The following is a 16417-nucleotide window of genomic DNA, read 5'->3' on the forward strand; positions in this document are numbered from 1 at the left end:
AGGAGCTCCAGCTCTCATTTGCTTCCATGAGTGTCCAGCTCTCTGCTTTCCGAGGTTTGTGAGCAGCTTGTAATTTCATTTCAGCAGGCAGGTTTGCTGCCATTAAAAGAGATGACCATTTTAGAACATTCATCTGGATTTTTTTTTTAGACAAGGCACTGTGGCTATGTAACCAGCAGTATCACAGGGTGTTAGCAAGCAGTCTGGAGCACCTTTTCTCAGCAGGAGAGAGGAGGCAGCATCCAATTCTCCAGCTCTAGATCCTCATACATGTGCTTGCATGCAGTTTTACTTTTGAATGTGTTACTGGTTCAACTGTGCCAGAAGGCTGGAGAGCAGCACCCAGCCAAGGGGAGCTCCTTCCCTTGCAAGAAGTGGAAGTTATCAGTTGGGATTTAAACATAAAACCCTGTCCAGCAGCAGTGTTGGGACTGCCAGGGAAATCTGTCCCTGAGGTAACAGAGACTGAGAGCTTTTCCAGTCCTGCCATGAGATGATCCAGTTAGAAGTGGAGCAGAGTGTCTTGCAGGCAGTTCTTCATTACAGAGGTGGCATTAATTGTAATGTTACAGTGAGTGCTCCTCAGCAGACAGATGTTGGCTCGGCTGTTTGTCTGTCTGTCCAGACATGCGTAGGATGGGTTTGTTCAGATCGGGCTCCAAAGGACGAGGCTGGACTCTCTGATTTTTGGTCTTCAAGGTTGTTTATTATTTCTTATCTACAAAGTTTTCTCTCTGCCCAGCCGGGATCTGACCAGCAAGGCAGCCAAAGGCACTCTGACTGCCCATGGAGCAGTCGTGTCTTTTTATAGCAAAAACTACGTAAATCTTATTTACCTTTTGTCCCCAATACCTTTCACCCTTATTAGCAAGTGTACCTTCACCATGAACCAATCCACAAATGCCAACATCACACAGAAAATGGATGACAAGAAGAAGAAAGAAGAACCACGAGACAGGCCCAGACTCCTCCATCTTGTCTCCATAACCCCCTTATACCAAAACCTTAAAACCTGTGTTTCGCCTTGCAAATATACTGTTTTTACACCATTTAAACCCCAGTGATTCTCATATCCTCATACACAGGTGGCACATCCCTAGAAGGATCAAAGTCAAGCCACCAGGCGCTTTTGGCAACATTCCAGAACCTCCGAGCCCTCCAAGGGTTCTCTCGGTAGCTCTGGACACCCAGAGCGATGTGCTGAGTTCCCGCAGACAGAGAGGCTGTTTCCAAGGAGGGAAAAGGGAATGGTGAGGCAATTCTAGGCCATCAAATTCCTTCACTTAAAAGCTGCTTCTGCTTGGGAGAGAAGAACCACTCTGGAGAGCACTGGGGCCCTGGACCTGCCTGCCCAGGGACTCAGGGAAATCTTCTGGAGTTAACTTAGGGGAGTGGATTTAAAGTTCACTGGTTGATCTGCATTAAGTTGCTTTGATTCTGAGTCAGTGCTCCTTTCTCTGCTTTCAGATATAATTAATCTGAAGCACCTGATAGTAAAGCGACACTATTTGAAATCCAAGCCCACAGGAGGATTTAACCAATTTAAACTGAATGGTTATTTTAAATGTTAATTCAGGTCAGCTTTCCACATCCTCACACAGCCAAAAGTCCTCTGAAGGGGGAGAGCCCCTGCACCATCCCAGGGTGGGGAGCAGCCCCTGCACAGGGCTGGAGATACCCCAGCCCACAAGGGTTTTCATGAGGCACTGATGCCTCAGGATTTCAGCTTTTCTATTTTTGAAATCCTGTGCTGCATCAGTGCATCACTCCAAACTCCATACAGAGTGTCAGTCACTGCCTTCACAGTTTGGTCAGACAAAACAATCCCTCTGGGCCTGGAACCCAAGGACACCCCACAGCCTCAGGCAACAAAATTATAAACAAAAGTGAATTGTGGGGGAGCAAACTGGGGGTGAATGACTTCATTAGCTGAAGCTGTAATTGGAGAATTAACCCCTGATATGTGAATTTACCAAATTTATAATTGTCTGAAAAACTGGTGCCCATTGTCCAGCTTGGGTGTAGCCTCTGGGAGGCTGTGACTGCCCAAGGTGTGGCTGTTGAAGGCCTTCAATAAATACCCACTTTATTCTCTAAATCTTGTCTGGCCTCTGTTCCAGGCAGCCACTCCAAGGCATCAGCGCCACCAGTGATTTGCTGATGGGCACAGGACAGTGATCCAGCTGCATGCCTGCAGCACTCTGAGCCACAGCTAAAATCAAAGATGAAAATGAATCCAAAGACCTGAACAAGCTCACAGGAGGCTCCTGTTCCACCCCAGTGGCGGCACATTTGCCAAGTCGCACTTGGTGCTGCTAACAGAACACATTTCTCAGGCGTGCAGTCCCACAGCAGCCAGCCTCACACACCACAGACGTGTTTTCATCAAATAATTCGAGGTCTGCTGCTCACACCCAATGAACCCTTGCACAGAACCTGCCATGGATGAGATCTAAAAGCCTGGAGTGCTTTTTCAAGGCAAAGATGCTCAAAGAAGCTCCAGTGATGAGGGTTCATGCAAGTGTCACCCTTATGATCTAAATGTAGTAAAAATGCACCAAGTGCCAGCCACAAACAGTTCAGCAGAAGTTGCTGTGATCCAAGATGTTCCAGATTGCAAGGCAAGATGTATTCTATTGCCATCTGTATGGCAGTTGTCTGGTGTCAAGTGGGCAATGCTCCTTATCTCTCTTCCTGAGTGATCATAATCAACAGGGGACATCTGCTGATAAGGGGCTATTGAATGTCACCCCATGACTGATAAGAACTGTAACATCCCACTGTGAGATGCTCCGCCCAGAGGGAGGAGCCAAGCATTCCTACCCAGATATAATCTGGAGATTCTGACACACCAGCACGGCTCTTCTCCACTGGACTGCCCAGAGGAACAGCAGCTGCTTCTACTTCCACGGATCTGTGGAGGAAGAATTCACCCCTTTCCTACAGGACCCCCCTGCTCCAACAGAACCACCCCTGACACTCCAGGAGGACTGCAGCCCCTTTTCCAACTGGACTGCTGCCAACACCCTGACCCACAGGGTGTCAGGTTGAGTTCTGACTCTGTCAGTGTTGTTCTGGTGTATTGCATTGTTTTATTTTATAATTTTATTTTTTTTCTTTCCCTATTAAAGAACTGTTATTTCCTGCTCCCATATTTTTTGCCTGAGACCCCCTTAATTTAAAATTCACAGCAATTGGGAGGGGTGGGGAGGGTTTGCATTGTCCATTTCAGGGGAGGCTCCTGTCTCCTTTAGCAGGCACCTGTCTTTCCAAACCAAGACACAAGAAGAAAAACATTCTTTGAAAGGGGACCTGGGAGGAATGAACAGAGAGGCTCCTGCTCCGCTGGCTCCCAATCAGCAACTGACACAGTTACACGGCCCAAAACTGATGAACAATGGAGAAGGAATTTCAGCATCTATTTAAAGGAAGATGGAAAATAAAGGAAGATGATTAAAGTCAAAGTGCTCACAACCCTGTTTCATCACAAGAACTGGAAATATTTATACAAGCATTAGATGACCAAATACCTGCCTTTGTTTTGTTGAACTGCCTGAGTTTAACAATTCATTCCCATCAAATTGGAATTTGAGGAAACACAGGAAAAGATCCTATCTTGTCCATCTACATAACCCAAATACAGACAAGAATTTGAGGTATTATTGCACAGTGCCTTCTATAACAACCTCAGAGAGGACTTTTTGTTTCTTTGTCTTTATTCCTGCACATGGATGCTTAATCCTCACTGCAGAGGGGTTTGCTTTCAGGAAGAAACCTCTCCATGTGCACTACTGAGCAGAAGAGGGATTTAGCTCTCCCCTTAAAGCAATGAATCCAGTCAGGCTGCAAGTTTTTCAGCACAGCAGAAACCAGGCAGGAAACTCCTGCACACTGAGCCAGTCAGGTGTGAAACTGCCCTCTCCAAAACAAGCTGTCCTTGGTGAGGATGTCTGTGGTCTTCTCCATCTTTTTAGGAGCACAGCAGCTGGAGATCTTCAGCAGCCTGGTTTTCAAAAGGTGCAGATTTTGGGGTACTGGAGTGTCTTTGACCCCAGCCCCACACACATTCATACATATCTGAGGTCTTTTGAGCAGTTCCCTCAGCATCAGCGTGGTCAGTCCAAGCTGAGAATCTGCAGGATTCACCCTCTTCAGTGAGCTGTGCCTCTGAGGATAATACATGAAAAACTTGGGTTCCTGGCTGGTCTCCCTGAGTGAAGTTCTCAGGCTTGCTCTACAGAAAAAGTCCCTCTGGGCCTTTGAACAGCCAACCAGTCTATAAACAGCCCATGAGAAACATCTTACAAGTTTAAAATTAGCCTGAAAAACACTGAGATCTCAAGTATCTTGCAGAAATACCAAAAACTCTTTGCATGGGAGCCTGAGGGTGACTGCTGTGCTCCATGGAGAGCCCCTTCCCCAGCAGGGCCAGCTCCCCCAGCAGGGCCAGCTCCCCCAGCAGACCCTGCCAGGGCACCTCCATCACCATCACCCCGTGCCCAGCTCAGCTGGGGACAGGACCAGGTGCCAAGGAGCAGGGGACCCCTGGGATGCAGTGGGCACCCTCCACTCACAGCAGGGTTTTCCACCTCTAAGCCCCAGCATCAGTCATGGTTTTCATCCTGAAAGATGAAACCAGATCTTACAGCTGAGATACAAATAAGGGAGAGGAAAACAAAAGAAAAAACAAGATGACTCCACAAGGAAAGAAGAAGGAGCAGCCTGTGTCCTAAAACCTCCATCTTGCTTTACATATATTACTATATTGTTATACCTTAAATTCTAAGTTTTCCACCCTGTGATGTTACACACTTCTATTCAAACTCCACACCCACAACCCCAGTTCTATCATTCCATTTTGGAAGCCTTCTCCATGCCCTCAGGTCAATGCAGTGTTCTCCTGGGATTCAGTGCCTGGCAGCACAGAAAGTCTGAAATTCTCAGTAACCAGGGTTCCAACAACTTATAAATATGGTAAATAACAAAAAGGTTCCCTTCAATCCAAAATGATGATGATAGGATAAAAATATATTCATGGCATAAAGGAAGATTGGTTAGGAACAGAAAGAGCTTCATTCAATCTTAATTCTACATGTTGAGGTTTTTAATATAATTTGCCTAAAAACCCCCACCACTTTGCATTAAAAACCAGACAATGACACAGTGGTAAATCAATGAGAATGAGATTAATCAGACAGGCTTTCCTGTGCTAAAACATCTTCAGCTGAGTCTGAAACTGCTGATGGAACCAGGCTCCTGATTTGGTCTGATCTGATCTGTCAGGATCCAACTCAGTGACATCAACAATTCCCTGCTCCTGGAGAGGGGCACTTGTTTCACACAGCTGCCCCATGCTCATCATGCACATTTCCAAGGCCCACTCAGCAGGAAATGCCTCCCCCTCCTGAATTTTCCATCTGACCCCAAACCAGAGGAGAGGCTCACCCCACGCTGCATTGGAAAGCTGCTCAATGAACCTGGGAGGTCACAGGCATGTCTAACAAACAGGGATCTGTGTTTCTGAGAAAAGAGAGGGCATGCTTGCTTTAGGTGCACTTCTCTGAATTTGCTTTCAGAGAAGAATAAAATAATTAAGACAAGGGGGACAGAGGAAATCCATCTAGACCTGCTGGAAGTGAGCAAGTGACAGGGTTACAGAAATGGATGTGCTTGGCCAGGCTGTGCTGCTCTGGAGTGGGTGCACCCCAAGGCAGGAACCCAAAACCCTCAGCCTGGGGCTCTGACCTGCCCCATCTGTCAGGGCAGAGGTTTATTTACAGAATCACTGGCAGACACTGCAGCCTGCCAGAGAGCTGGTTTTAATAAGCAGCTCCCCAGGCCAGGGGTGGGTTCTGCCCTTGGGTGATGTGCAGCCATGCAAGGGGATGTCCTGCATGCAGTTCAGGTGACCCCAAGGGGATTTTAGCTTTTGCCTTTTCACTGATCACCACATGCACAGCAGGTTCTCATGCTGATGCCCTCCAGCAGACATTGACTTACTGAGCAGGACAGTTCTCTGTCTTGGCAGATATCCCAAAGCAAACGCCATTTCCCACATTTCAGGCAGAAATTTCCCTGCAGGCTTCCCCAGAACAACTGGCTGTGACTCGCCTCTATTCCAACAGGGATTCTCACCGGTCAGTCCAAAGGCTGGGCTACAGCTACTGTTGATTTCACTGTGGTTGAAACAGCTAAAAGCATTTTTTGTCATTTCCTACCACCTATTATCCTTTAGGAATCCTTTAAACAGCTTTTTCTGTTTTGAAGGACAAACAGCCAAATATCTAATTTGTTTTTTCCCAAACCAGGGAAGAGTGATCTTAAGCTACCCAGTTCAACAAACCCTTCTTTTCCAAGTTGCTGTTGGTCTGCAAATTGGAGCACTGAGATGCCTTCAGCAATCCCCATCCTGTCCTGAGCTGTGCAGCAGGGAGAAAGGCAAGGCTGATTTAAATTCTGGTGCCCCAAGAGCCAGGGAGGGCAGGTGAGGGGGAGAAGCCCTGGGGAGCTCCCCTGCACTGGGGGCTGTTCCCACACTGTAAAACTCCTTGGGGTAAATCAGCCATCACAGTCCCCTACTGCCTTCCCAAACATTCAGCCTGTTTCCATGCACCTCTCAGGAAGCTGAGCCCCAGAGACACCTCAGACATGGCCCTGCTTCCCTTCAGCAAATTTCAGTCCAAGACTGCTGCACTGCTCATTGCTGCTCCTCCCAGCAAAGAGCAATAGTGGATAAATTAATTTGTAATTGGAAGGGTGACTCAGAGCTCAGCAGAGGAATTTGGTCCTGGGAGGATAAATATTAATAACTCTGGCTTCCACAAGTATGTCAGAAAATTATAATTAGAAAAGGTGCAAGAGGGGAAAAGCCACATCCACATACTCAAATGGTTGAGATAGAAGGGTAGAATTTTTTTCCCAATTTACTGAAAACAGAGACATGAATGTCCTGACCCTGTACAACAGAGAATCTCCCATGGAGGAGGGAGCTCTCCTGCCCTGATGTCTTGGCTTGGAAAGACAAGTGTCTGCTAAGGAAGGCAGGAGCCTCCCCTGAAATGGAGAATGCAAACCCTCCCCACCCCTCCAAATTGCTGTGAATTTTAAATTAAGGGGCTCTCAGGCAAAAATATGGGAGCAGGAATAACAGGTCTTTAATGGGGAAGAAAATAAAAGGATAAAATAAACAATGCAGTAAACTAAAATAACACTGACAGAGACAGAACACAACCTGACCCTGTGGGTCAGGGTGCTGGTAGCAATCCAATTGGAATTGTGGCTGCAGCCCTCCTGCAGTGTCAGGTGTGGTTCTGTTGGAGCAGGGATCCTGGAGAAGGGTGCAGAATCCTCTGAAGATCCAGTGGAAGAGGCAGCTGCTGTTCCTCTGGGAAATCCAGTGCAGAAGCCGTGCAGGTGTTCCAGAATCTCCAGATTATATCCAGGTAGGAATGCTTGGCTCCTCCCTCTGGGCTCGCATCTCCCAATGGGAGGCTGTAGTTCTTATCAGCCATGCAGTGGCATTTATTAGCTTGTTATCAGCAGATGTCCCTCCAGAGGGAGGAGTGATTGTGATCACTCAGAGAGAGAGATAAGGAGCATTGCTCACTTGACAAATGACAACTGCCATAGAGATGGCAATAGAATACCTCTTGCCTTGCAATCTGGAACACCGAGAGCCTGCTGGCAGCTGGAGCCACTGTCCCTGCTGCCCCAGCAGCTGCCCTGTCCCTGCACATTCCCAGCTGCTCCCCCCTCCTCTGCAAGCCCCCAGGAGAAGATGGAAGAATCCAGAAGAATCCATCACGTGTGGCTTCTCCCCGCCATCCATGGCCCAGCTCACCCAGCTGTGCTGTCAGTCCCACCCCTGGGCTGGCTCCACTCACCTCAAGGAATTCAGGGACAGGAGCACTTCAGGGTTTGAACAGAAACTAATGAACTGGGGATAGGAAACCCCCCAAACACGGAAAGTGCTGTTCTGAGGTGACAATAAATTGTTTCATGTGAGAAAACTACAAGGCTCCTGGCATTTTTTCATCAAACAATTCAATTTTAGATACTCAATTCCTTAGCTTTGTCATGAGACAGTTGCAATTGTGCAAGTTTTTATAACTTGTACCAAAGGCTGTTTTAATTTGTCTGTACTTTACTGAGGGAAGTGTCTACTGCAGCTGGAGGAGGAGGTTGTGATTTTATCTCATTTGATATATTCAAGCCTTTTGTTTTTCCTGAGTTCTTTTCTTCCAGACAGATACCTAAAAGAATCAAATCACCGTTCTTGAGAGAGAAACTGAGGAATAGCTGTGGCAGCAGACATTACAAAGCTGGGTTTAGACCACACTAGTGGCTTTCCCAACCTCAAATACTACAGAAGAAAGCAGCCAAAGAGTGGCAGTGAAGGCACTGACCAACCCAACAGCCTGCATGTACTGGAAGCACAGACCTTGGGAACTCAATTCAGGCAGGCAAAGTTCATTAAACAGTTGAATGAAAGAAACTCATTTTCATTTACACACAGCCTTCAGCTGAAGTGTGAAGATCCCTGCTGGTTTCACCTGCTCACATTTTGAAGCAGGTGCAAATGTCTCCACTTCCCAAATTCCAACCTGTGCCCCATCCTCAAAACTGTTGGGTTAAAAAAAATCCTAAATATAAAAAAAAATTATAAAATAGCCCTTAGCTAAACTTTTCTTATATAAACATAAACAAAACCATTTTTCCTGTAACACAAGAACTGCATTTAAAAAATAATAACTTAAAACCAAAAAATACAGTACTGTTATACAAAAAAGTGCATAAACAAAAACAAATAAAAAAAAATAGTATCCAGTCTTCAGTAAAAAAAAAAAAATCTCTGTTCTCAAAACCTCTCAGGCCCAAAAAATAAATTAAAAAAACTAGTGTCCTGAAAATAAAAAACTGTTACTTTTTAAAAACTAAAGAAAACATCCTTAAAAGAAAAAAACCTAAAAACAACCTAATCCATGCACAATAATAACAACACTATACATAAAAAAAAAATCCCAGTAACAAATGTTCTCCAAACAGTACCTCATATAACATAAAACCACAAAAAATTTCAATTGTATTTCCTAAAAAAAAAACTATAATACAAAGAAACCTCCTCTCTTCTCAATAAACTAAAAGTCAGTTATCTAAAAAGTAATAACTAAATAAAAAATCTAAAATTCTATTTCGTGTAATAGTAAAAATTTAGAAAAAAATTTAAAAAATTTCCATTCTAAGTTCTGTATATTTCTTTTTTCATATTAGAAGTTAATAAAGTTCTGTCCTTTATTCCTAAAGTAAAACCTACTTTATTTCTAATCACATCTCACAACACACATTAAAAAAAATGGATTTTCATATATTTTGAATAATATATAATTAATATATAATTAATATATAATTAATAACAAAAATGTTATGGGTTGATGTTGCTCTATCAAACCATAACATTTTTGGTTATTAATCTTCCAGTATTTTTTCCAATACTGGAAAAGCCAGGAATGCCCCTCTCTGCCATTCTTGCTCAGAGACCTCTGCTTCTCTCTGCAGTTTTGAGCTTCTCTCTGCAGTTTTGAGCTTCACTCTGCAGTTTTGTACACACACACCTCATGGGAAGGCAGCAGGGTCCCAGCAATGCACAAGGAGCTCAAATCCCACTGAGTTTTGCAGATGATAAGGGGGAAGGAGCCCAGCCCTGCAGGCTCCTGGTACAAAAATCACAGGGGAGCTGCTCCAGTTCTGCACCAGGCAAGGACCTGTTCACATTTGCAATGCAAAGTTGCTGGGGCATTGCAGGATTTCTTACGTGTGCCCGTGAGTTGGTTCAGTAAAGGAGCTTAAAATATTGATAATATTTATAATGCAGCAAAATCCCGTTGGCTCAGGCCACTCGTGACTGCCAAGTGGGAAGGTGCCTGTCAAGTACTTTGCCATATTTACCTTCTGCTGCTGGTAAGGTCGGTTTGGGGCTTTTGTTTTGTTTATTAAATAGAATTTCCTGAAATTGATTGCACAGCTATTTCCCATTCTCACCCAACATGCCTTTTCCTGGTTACTTTCCCTGGTGATTAGTGAGTTTTGTTATTGTTTGGCCATGAACGAGTGTCAAGTGCTGCTCTTGGTAGAATAATCACCTTCTGACTTGAAAGGAAGAGCTGTTTTTAAGAGCTGTGTTCTTGGAAACACTGCACTCGGTTCTGCCAGATCACTATCTTAATGAATCAAAGCAAAAGGTACATTAGCAAACAAACAGCAAATTTTTAACGTGACCAGGTCAGAGAGATGTCACCAACTCTGCGTGTTTTCCTAAGCACTGCAATTCTCAGGCTCGCACTGAGCAGTCACTGGAGGCTCATTCCCCCTTGAAAGGAAAATGTGAAGTGTTTCTGGCATTTGCTGATCCACGGAAGAGCTTTGAAGTGCAACTCCATCAAAGAAGAAAACCTCAACCAAGATACCCAGGTGTTCCCAAGGGCTTTGGGGAGTTTGGAGGGATTAAGCTAAGCTTTGCAGTCCAGGGATTTTGTAACAAAACTCTTGGCACAAAACCAGCTGTATGCACCTCCATTTGTGCCAGGGCTGCAAAAACTCTGCCCTTGGAGTGTCCTTGTGCTGAAAGCAGCGTGGTGCTCAGCTCCCACACACTCAGTACTGTAAAACTCCTTTAGGGCTGCATCCCTCTCCTCACCCTCAACGAGCTTCTCGCTGCATCACACCCTCAGCTGCAGCAAAGCACAAGGCTGAACTTTCCTGTTTATTGTTTTTTCTCTAAGCAGTTCCCCTGTAAGAATCCCTCCCCCCACACAGGGTGACAGCTGGGCACAGAGGGAATTGAAGCCTGCTGACAAATCTCACTTTGCAGAAAAACAAAGCGTGACTTCAGGTGATGGGATAGCTCAGCTGCTTTTAATCTGTGTATCAGCTTTTCCAAAGATGCTTTACTGCTTACACTGGCAGAGTAGGGAATAAAAGCACCCATGTCATGCTGAGGCTGTGGAAATAAATCAAGCACAGCTCGACAGAAACCATCTGCTCCCAGGAAGGCAGGGACAGAGAACAGGGATGGGATCAGACCGCAGGTACACGAGGCTTGCAGAAAGGAGAAGCACAGAGGTTTCATAAAGGAGAAACCCACAGCCACCACTGCCCCTTTCCAGCCCTTGGAGACTTTCTGGGGCAGGGGAGGGTGCAGTGGGGGGACACAGCTCCTCCATGGAGCAGGAATCTGGGTGCCAGCGTGGCCATTGCCACGCCTGGGGTGACAGGGCTGGACAGAAAGGGGAGGAGCAGGGGGCAGCACAAGCTTTGTTTTAATATTCATAGTTATTCAAGAGAACTGAAAATTAACCAAGCTTAAAACTATTTCCTGTACTGTTCATTTTATGGCAAACAGTGGTAAAAATAGCTGATTTCTTGACACACCACTTCCTTGTTCACAAATACCACCAGGGCTACTCATTTGCTGTTTTTTCCATTCTCTGTCACGTTTGACAATGCTGCATTATAGCCCCATCATTATATTTCTTCATTAACTAAAAGTGTAAAGTTAAACTGGGGTAAATCAGAATTCCTTCAGGGCACAGGTTTGGGTGTCTAGGGGCAGGAAGGCATCAGGAGGCCAGGGATGGGCATGCAGAGCTGATGAAACTCTCACCATGAAGCCTGGAGCAGCACAGCCTCACCAAGGCCAGGTGTCCCCCCAGACCCACAGACACTCACTTATTCTGCCTTCTCTTGCATTACACTTGTCAAGAGCTGAGATCTGCAGATCTGTGTCCTCCAAGGAAGGACACAGATCCTTCCTTCCTGGGAGGACACAGCCAGGGAGGAGATGGTTCCATTGCCCTGGCACCCAGGGAAAGTTTCTGAGTTCCATGCTAGTGAGAAACACAGAGGTTGGCACTGCTGCAGGGCAGGTCTGCCCAGAGCCCCTCACCTCACCCCAGTGTCCCAGCAGTGACAAGTCTGTCGGAACTCAGGACATCCCTTTGGGAGTCTGGAGTTGCCAGACCCTGCCAGGGGGCTCAGGGACCCTGGCACACAGCCCAGAACACCTGTGGGTTCAATTATGGACCGTGAAGCAAATTGCCAGCTTGGCATGAAGATTTAAAAGCTGCAGCAACTTGAACAGTGTAAAAATAAATTTATCACAGGGTGTAAATGTAGGTTTTGGGATTTTTTGTGTAAAGGTTATGGGGACAAGATGGAGAGACTTGGGTGTGTCCAGCCTTTCTTCTTTTTCTTTTCTACCTCCATCTTCAGGGCTGATGTTGGCACTTTGAGATTGGTTTAGAGTAGCAGCTCACTGTCTAACATAGGTGATAGGTATTGGAAAATAAATGTAAACAAATAAGAAATTGCATATCTTATTTATGCAAATCATAACTCTTATTAAAAATAAGAAAAGAGTTTATTTCACCTATGGGTCACAATTAGCCTGGCCAGACTCAAATTATCTGCCATGACAGTTCAACAAGATTAAGTTGCTTCTTGTCAAAACTGCTTTGAGCATTTCAGTGCTAACAAAACAATTCTTTTTGTTGTTTCCCTTAAATTCTTTGGCTTCAGTCCTGGTTCACACATCCTGTACAAACAGCCTTAAACTGGCACCTGGGACAAGACAGCATCTTCCAAATTCCCTATAAAACTCTGTTCCCCTAGCAAGAAGCTGCTCTGCACTTTGTCCCAGGCACTGGAGGTCCAGCCTTAACCATTTGCTTGGCCTTTTCCCTAAATTTCAGGGCAAATGCCCCCTCCCACATACTTCCTTAATGTGTGCCTTTAATGCATCTTTGGTAAACCCAGAAAGAATCACGTAGGATAATGTCTGTGAGATACCCATAGATAAAACAGGCAGCTGAGAGGGAAGACAGATTCTCAATTAATGAGAATGATTTATAGCTTCCTTGATGGGAAAACACTTCAGTGCCTTATCCCAGTTAAAGATCAGCTTCCATTTTTTTGGGAGTATTTTATTTGGTAATGCAGCCACTTGGCTTTTCTGAATGGGTGTGGAACACTCAGCTGAGCAGGAAAAAACTAAGGAAGTTCCCCCTCCATATACTTGTTAAAATTAGTGTTTATATAATACTTCAGGCACATAAATAACAGTGATTTTGTAATATATAAACTACACACTGAACCTGCAATTCTGTTTTCCTATTTTTATGCTGCTGGATATACCTGAAACTGGCTTTTAATGAAATACAGCCTACTTTCACACATGTTAGTTATTTTTATTTTCTTTTGGGAAATGAAATGAGTGCTACTAATGCTGGAATCACTCCCACCATAATTCCACCTGCATTTCATTTGTCCAGAGAAAGACTCAGCTATTCCCCATTTTGACAAGTCACATTTATAGACCTGAAATGACCCAGGGCATTTCAGTGTGGCATTCACATTCTCTGGAAAAATCCCTTCACCCAGGATTCTTCTCCTGGGAAGCTGAGAAAAGGAAAGAGAAAAGGAAAACAATTCTTATCTCATTTGCTTCTCCTGTGCTGTGCTCATGTGGAATGTGTTTGGAGATTGTTCACCCACAGGTGATTGTTCCATTGCATTCTGCTGGGAGTTGTTTTCACTCTTTGGCCAGTTAGGGCCAAGCTGTGTCAGGGCTCTGGAGAGAGTCAGGAGTTTTCATTATTATCTTTTTAGCATTCTGTTAGTATCCTTGCTGTATTCTTTAGTATAGTTTAGTATTCTTTAATATAATAAAGTATAATAAAGTAATAGATTAGCCTTCTGAGAACATGCAGTCAGATGCACCATTCCTGCCTTCATCAGGACATTCCCAGCAAATACAATATCTCAGCATCACCAGAGTGGTACAAGGTAAGCACCCATGGAGGGCTCTGTGTGAACTGCTAGGGGCTGGAACAGGAGATAACATCCAGCAGAGCTGTCCTGGAGCAGGATTAGCAAAGGTTTGGCAGATTTAATCCCCTTGTTACAAGGACCCTTGTGTTTGTCACAGGTTAGAACCAGTGTTGGCCATGGAAGCACCTCGCTGTTGTTTTTGTAAAGGATGCCAGGGCCAGGCAGGAAAAACACTGCAGGGTATTTGCAGGAATGGAAATAAAGGCATTCCAAGTTGGTTTTGTTCCCATAGGCACAGCTTTCCATGCACACTGACATCCAAACCCAGCAGCACACTCAGACCTGGATGGAAACAGCAAGCCAAGCTGACTGGGGTTTGGGAAGTGTCTGTTTCTGCTCCAAGAGATCCAACTTCTGCCAGAAGTCACTCACGCCAAACCACTTTCAGTCCGCTTCCTCTGCTCCTGCCCTTCTCTGGCTTTAAGAGACTTATTTGGAACAAACTGCACTAAACAAACACTTTTTCAAACTATCTCTCATGCCTGATTTTCCCTGCTGATCTTCCATTCTGCTTTTGCAAACATCTATGTCTCTTCCTAAAACATATCTTGAACTGAGGAGTTTTTTATTTTTTTCAAATACTCACTGCTTAATTTTTCTCCCTAAATTTTTCTCCCTAAATCAGTCTTCTTCATCGCACACTGAACACAAGTTAGTGGTAGAGCACTAAGCTTCACATCCACCTGACTGTCAAAAGATGCAATTTAAATTAACTGCTCCCTTTATCACACATGAAGCTACAAGCTAACTGAAACCAAATGAAGACAGAGATGCAAAACTTGGAGACACAAACCCCTGCAGAGGTGACATCCTGGAGGATAAGGAGCAGCAGGAGCCACCTACCCACAGAGGGAAGTATTTCACAGGAGCTGGGTGGAAGAGGAGAGGTGCCCCTGGAAGGCTCCTTCCCCTCTCAGGGCAGACACTGGGAGGGTGCTATGTTTGCAGAACAAAGCCCTGAAAGAAGCCTTGCACACCACTGCCACAACAGCCCAGAAGTTGGGCATGACAGGATCTGAGCATCAGACACCAGATCCCCCTCCAGTGCTCCTGTGCACTGAGGCCATTTCCAGAGCAGCTCACTGAGTTCAGGTCCAAAAGAGAAGCAGCAGTTTGCTTAGAGCAGAGAGAGACACGCTTTCACCTTCCTCTGCACTTCCAAAACCAAGCTGGAAAGAAGCACATCCTCTTCCTTTCAAGTTCTGCCTTCAAAAAGGATCTGTAGCTCCTTCAGGAGTGGGGCACACTAACAGTAGCCACCTCGAGCTATGTCTCATAAGCTCTTGGAGGTCTATTACTTACCTAAGATAGCTCAGTTACCTTTGGAGGCATAAAATCAGCAGGATGGCTTCTGTGGCAGTGCTGGAAACAAAAAGGTTTAGTAAAGGGCGAAATAACAAACTCTTTGCAGAGAAAACCCAACCAGGTTCTTGCTCCTGGTAAGACACCTCACAAAAGCCATTAGTTCATTCTTTTCTCTACTTTTTCTAGTAAATTGCTTAGGCAGGACTTTTTGGCTCTTCTCCAATTGGCTATCAAGTTTGAGGTGAAGTCCCCCAGGTCCTATGAGATGCCTTTTCACCTAACTGAGGAGAGAAACTTCTGGGCTTCTTTCCTTTTTAAGGGGACAAAGGATAGTTTTGTCACTCCATCCACAGGGGGCACATTCCTATAGGGCACAAAGCCAGCTGGGGCTCGGCTTGCTCCCAGCATTTCCCAGGGAGCTCCGAGCTGCAGGGGATGCCCTGCTGAACCAGATAACCCCACAAACTCCAACTTTCACCTCCACTATCAATGCTCAGGGAAAGGAACTAAGGTATGGATAGCTGTGCACACCAATTATCTGCTCCAAAGTGAAGCCTGATGCTTCCATTCTGTGCCTTGTATCATCACCTGCTGCAAGTGCTGCAGTTTCCCTGCCAGGTTGGTACAACTCACAAGTGAAATCAGACACCCACAGCTCTGGGCAAGAGCGTCAGACTTCGCAGAGAGGAGGAGGATGAGCCATCGTGCCTGTGCCCACACCTTCAGCTGCCTGAAAGCACAGAAACAAAGGCTGGGGCAGCTCCTGTTTCTTTTCAGGGAGTGCCACCATGCATCTCTTTAACCATCACTGCTGATTTACTGTCTGTTGTCAGATCCAGTTCCCACTCACCCACTCCATTCTTCTTAGGGCACCTAGGATGGGTGTGTTGACTCAGGGGCACACTGTTTGAATTTCTGGGACTTTTCTCCTCTTTTCTTTAGTGAAAGCAAACCACAAAAACCCACAGGCAGCTTTGTCAGTCCAGACAATGAAAAATCTTTAATGACAACAAAGTCCAGTGTTCCCCTGCCAGTAACGTGCTGTCATTCCTTCTGCATCACCCCAACACTTCCTTGTCCAGCCATGAACTGCTGACAGTGGCATTCACCTCCTCTGGCCTCTGGTCTGGCCAGATAATCTCCTCCCACCCATGCCCCTGGCTCTCTAAAAATGCACAGCCAAAGAGGAGTAAAAGCAGGTTCCAGCTGGAAATATTTTCCAGCTTTC

The sequence above is a fragment of the Fringilla coelebs genome (assembly GCF_963513975.1).
Source record: "Fringilla coelebs genome assembly, chromosome: 10".
NCBI lineage: Eukaryota > Metazoa > Chordata > Aves > Passeriformes > Fringillidae > Fringilla > Fringilla coelebs.